Here is a 6,000-nt window from a genome sequence, read left to right on the forward strand (position 1 = left end):
TGCGAAGAAACCAATTTTAAATGTAAAATAAGCAAAGGGCAATAACTCTTTCAAAATGGTCAAATCAGGAAAGCCCGACAAAATTCGCTGCTTCACTTTATGATCATCAAATTGTGAAAGTTTAGTAGAAATCGCATGAAAAACGTAAGAGGAGTTGCGAAGAAACCTATTTTAAACGTAAAATAAGCAAAAGGCAATAACTCTTTTAAAAATGGTCGAATCGGGAAAGCCCCACAATATGCGCTGCTTCACTTTATGATCATCTGTGAAAGTTTGGTAGAAATCGTATGAGAAATGTAAGGGGAGATGCAAAGAAATGAATGTGGGACGGACGGACGCACACATGCACACACGCACGCACGCACGGAATCGCGCCTACCATTGCTATATCCCCTCGCCTTTTCAAGGCCGGGGATAAAAACACAACGTCATAAGAACAAAACAACAGCACAAGTACACATTAACTTTGTCTATAAAGTGGAAGTTGAAAGTGGTAGCATCATTCCATTGAAAGGTTAATTGATAGGCTCTGTACTCCTTGCAAAGGTTTTAACAGTATTCTGTTTTCAAGAATCACTAGGATATATCCAAATATCCCGAAGGACAAGTGTTGTGCATTTTTCTTCTGAAATATGTAACCTCACACTTGTTCCATCATTTATCAATAATTACTAAATCAAAATAAATCAGGTGGGCCACGACGAACATATCACTTACTATTAATCCTCATCAGAGCACGCATCAACTTGAAAAGAATTGGGAATAGCGCGAAACATAACATAAACTGATTGATTTAATGTCGTATATAGCTACATGATAAAAAAGAACCTAATCATGATAATCGTTTTGTGTTTTATGGCTACTATGTGCATGCATACGATGTTAGCATTTATATGAAAACAAAAACTGTCTCAATACCAGATATGAAATAAATCTATTTCAAACTCACTAGAACCACATCTACACCATTAAACGTACACTTATCTACAATAAGATTTGAAAGAAACAACTCCCATCGAATTGATACATATATTCCCATTTCAGTTTCATTGGAACAATCCCTCTCTCGTCGACAGTTACACAGATAGTTCTGGCTACGAAACTATACCTCACTCCGAATCTCCGCCCTTACAATGCTGGTGTGTTAACGATTGGTCAAAGTTACATCGCCATTCCGCCGGGTAAAATGGGACACGTGGAAGAGGGCACCTGTCCTGGCAATTGTACCAATCAGATCATGACGGGAGATTTACAGGTCACATTCGCTCTTAACCACATGCATACGATGGGTAAGTATATCATTCGTGTGCCCACTTTTCTGATAAGAGCTATCGTATTTGGTATATAAATTTCTTCCAATAAGGTATAACGAAACTTCTTTGGAACATTAAAAAAGCTGATTTTTGAATTCGGTCATCAAGTAGTATAAACTTCATTACCTTAATGTTGACACTGGCTCATTTTAAGCGTTTATGTAAAATAATTAAATAAGTATAGCACGATTGATAACTCGTTGAGGTTAGGCGCTCACTGTTACTAGTAGTTCGTTGATATAGCTTTGTTTAAATGCTCTTAAAGCTCGTTTGGTTTGTAATCAAACATAATTTGAAGTACTTGTCTATAATAAGTTTGTTTAACGTCAGGAAAGGCCCAAATCACAGAGCTGAATCGAAATGGACTGCGTATAGAGTACCTAGCAAAGGATGACCACTTCGACTACAACAGTCCTGTGTATTATGAGTGAGTTCAGGTTTATTTAAAAATTCGTTGTTTTTAATACGAATCTTAGCTTAGCGTTCCCGATGGAATGTTAAAGGGACTATACACAAGATTGGCACTAAAAAATGTTGTTTTTTCTGTATAGATTCGCAGGATAATTATTTGATAAAATGTTTTAATCTTTGATATCATATTTGTAAAATAAATACCAAAATGTAAAAAGAAATCAGTCGGAGATCGGGTTCGAACCGGTGTCGCCAAAAATGCAGTCTAGTGTTGTATCCACTGTGCTACGAATGTTTACCCTAAACACATGGAATATTTGAGCTATTTACTTGGTAATATCACGTGATAACATCGACTAGCCAATCACGCATTAGAATGAATTCTACTAGGTATACATACCAAGTAATCTTTTTTAATTGAAAAATACGAACAACTGCGAAAAATAAATTAATTGTAAACTATGTTGTACTTCAGTTAGTTAGTTTCAATGCATTGTACACAACGATACCATGTTTATGTCAGTTTTCGACATTTTTTTTATTTGTTTCGCTATTTCATCATACGGTGTATAACCCCTTAAGTTCTGAAGATGAACGTAGTCTTCGTTCTTTTTCAAAATATTCTGATATTAAACATAAACGATATTCGTAGATAACATATATATCTAGACCATCTTTGATACGGCGAGAGTGGTCTAATGCCATAGATGCCCTCTCAGCTAAGAGGTCATGGGTTCTCTGGACCTTACTCCCAAAAGAACAAAAGTACTATTTTCTTCTCACGAAATCTACCCATTAAAATGCGATTTATTTAAGCTATGATATATATGATAAATGGCATATATAGGATCTGTCAAGAGTCGTTATATAATTCACAATTGTATTTAACGAGTGTTAGTAAGCCGGCCTTCGCATTTTTCCGATTAGAATATATAAAAAGACCTACCTTTTTCAACTGCGCTGATGATGGGATTGACTCTGAATAATTGAATGGAAAATGAACTACTTCATTCTAATACATCTTAATCATAAAACAAAACTAGAAATAACCGAATGACTTGCTAATATGTACCAATTAACCGATGATTGTTTCCAATTACATTGTTTACAAACATATGGAGTAAGCTTGTTATATTAAACTTGAAACAAGACTGTATAGCTTGTGTTAGAACGCAATACCAATATATCCAATTTTTACAGATATGAGGATCCTATAACCGTTCGTCCTGGAGACGAACTCCACACAACCTGTGTATGGCAATCGCTTGACAAAACAAAAACAGTCAACTATGGCCAAGGGACGCAAGACGAAATGTGTTTTGCTTTCCTTATTTACTACCCTAAGGAAAACTTGCGGTCAAAAAGTGAGTAGTGTGTGTTGACAGACAGTTTACAATAGCTCATAACGATATGGTGTGTTTGTATTTGTATTTTGCTTCATATTCCTGTAAACAATATCAGAATATTTTTTTTGACTGCTGAGCTTGTCCTTGCTGTTGACAGTTCATTTTTTTCGTTAGGAATTTAGATGAAACAAATTCTCTTCATATTCGTCACTTCTATGCACGAAGCGAAAAGTGTCCGTTTGTAATTTGATTTTAGTTCAAGCTTCCGTAAACAATATCGTAGTAGATATTTGGGTTACAGGGCTTGTTGTTGATACATTGCACATTGTTGCTATTTATCAATTATAATGTTTTCTTGTTTCCTATGCATGGGGTTAATGTTTTCATCACCCCTGTCACATTGTAAATCGATAACGGTCTAACAAAAATGTAGGCTTAGGCTTACGGGTATTTTGAATACCCTCTTGACAAAAGGGTAACATGAGTGGTTTGATGTTTAAAACATTTCGAATATAATCATAACTCTGCATCCAATGTATATAAGTCGAGCGTATTTATAATAACCTGCTGGTGCTCGTTTTCATAGCGTTTCAGAATGTCGCCAGTACTTTTTATCAAAATTTGGATTCGAATGTGACTAATTATAGCTTCCAACTATATTCCATATTAACAGAAATTTATTAGAAAGATGCAGCTTCCTGTATTTATTTCAGTTTTCATAGCGTTTCAGAATGTCGCCAGTACTTTTTTCATCAAAATTTGGGTTCGAGTGTGACTAATACCAGCTTCCAACTGTATTCCATATTAAAAGAAATTAATTAGAAAGATGTAGCTTCCTGTATTTATTTCAGTGTGTGTATCAATGAGGGGACTTGATCATTGTGAAATGTGGATGAACGGAAATGTCAGGATAGGGTGTGATTTTGAGAAGATTTTCAACCCAGTGTAAGTGATTAATTGAACCTACACACGTTAGGATAGCATGCCGTCCCTCGTAAACACATACATATTAATACTATTTCGAAGTTTTCTATCAGTACGGAATAAATATATAAATAGTTTGTCAAAGAGAAAATATAGCATGATTTCCTGACCATCTTCCAAAGCACCACTTGGTGTTTGCTTGATTTCTAAAAGATGCGCGAGGTTTGGAAAACAATGTTATGGAAGTTTTAAGCACAATACTAACTAAACAAATAAAAATGGACAAAAGGAAAAACTATCAATAACGCTACAAAAATGTGGTTGATTAAGGTACGCCCCAAATCGCAAATCACAAAGTATAAGTCATCCTGAATCCGAAATATAAAGGAACATATTTTTTTATATTGTAAACATTTTCTAAAATGAACTGTTATGCAGTATCGTACTATGATCTTCACCTTCCTACTGTAAACGCCATCCGACATGGTTATTTTTAAATTGCAAAGTTTATCCTGCGCTAATTAACTTCACACGTTTTGCAACGAGTGTGATATTTTCAGCTTTCTAGCAAACAAAGTCAATGGGTTTTGATATTTTCAACTTTCTAAGCATACAACATCAAATTATTTTAATATTTTCAACTTTCTTAGCATACGACATCAAATTCTTTCAATATTTTTAACTTTCTTATCATACAACATCAAATGCGTTTTTTTGTTATATATACTCAAGTTTCTTAACTATCAAATCAATTGGTTCAAAATACAAATACAAAGACCTTTACGGCACATAAAAACGTTGTTCATTTTAGCATAAACTTCCTAAGATGAATAACCAGTGCTGTAATATTGATAATTTAACAGATTTACCTTTCAAATGTATAATGAAAGTGAGAAAACACTTTAAACCAAATACCAATCTTGGTGCGGATTCTTGAAAAATCAGAAGCTTCCGTCTTTCGTTTTCAAACATAATGTCAATGTTTAAATATTCAAACGTAGTCATGGATGTCAAAATGTTGAAATATTTTAATCATTCAGAAATAATAACCTAATGAAAGGCATTATCGTTTTAATTACAGAGACCCCGACACTGTGGCCATGTACGAAGCAGTCTCAGAAAAATGCACACCATTTGTATGCCGGGAGGAATGTCTTGATTACGTTAGAAACCTCAAGCAACAACCCTGCTTCATCGGTGACGTAGGAGACTTGTTGAGAACTCGGTACCTAAGGGATGAATCCACAAGAAACGAAGTCATATCCTTCTTTGCTGCAATCGATTCGTGCGATATGGAGCTGTGGGAGGAAAGTTACCGACCAAATGGAAAAAATGATGGGTCCATATCTTCTGCCGAGAACCGCCTGGCCTCGACGTATTTTATAATCGCAGTTTTTGCCCTTTCATTGTTCCTTTGATAATGCTTTGTGTATATGTTAACCCCGAGAAAGCTTCCTGATCACGTTATTCTAATAACACAATAGTAAATTAATATCATCACGAATACACGTTCTTATTAAAAGTTCGGCAATTAATGTAGATGAAAAGTATAAAGGGCATTTATCGGTATTATTACTAAGTGTCTTTTAAAACACGTTTCATATTTCACTGAAGTTGTAAGTCTATTTTCGTCTTGAACTTTAGAAACATCATTCAGGAGACAAGCGTACCTCAATGTTTTCAATGATAATTAATTTCAGGTGAGGAATATCTCGTCAGCTATCTTGCAGCCATGTAAAATATTAACTTTATCTTATTAATATCAAAACAAACACAATCCTCAACCTTTATTTCAATTCATTAGCAGAAAACGCCACATAATTAAATATGAAGCTGTAACAAACGTTCTGCAGTAATACAGCACGAACATTTAGGAACTGGCGGCCTTTGTAAGGCCTTGTTCGGTGTTTGAAACAAAATAATAATGTGTATGTGGTTTATGTGTTGAATTCGTTTTTATGCTATCATTTGTAAATAAAAACGTTTAATAAATGATTTACATATGA

At 34.6% G+C, this 6,000-nt stretch overlaps 1 pseudogene; it reads left to right on the forward strand.

Moving 5' to 3' along the window:
• The window catches only part of LOC128222687 (dopamine beta-hydroxylase-like), a 34,181-nt pseudogene extending 28,181 nt beyond the window's left edge, over positions 1–6,000 (forward strand).

Source organism: Mya arenaria, chromosome 17, assembly GCF_026914265.1.
Source record: "Mya arenaria isolate MELC-2E11 chromosome 17, ASM2691426v1".
In the NCBI taxonomy this organism is placed as follows: Eukaryota; Metazoa; Mollusca; class Bivalvia; order Myida; family Myidae; genus Mya; species Mya arenaria.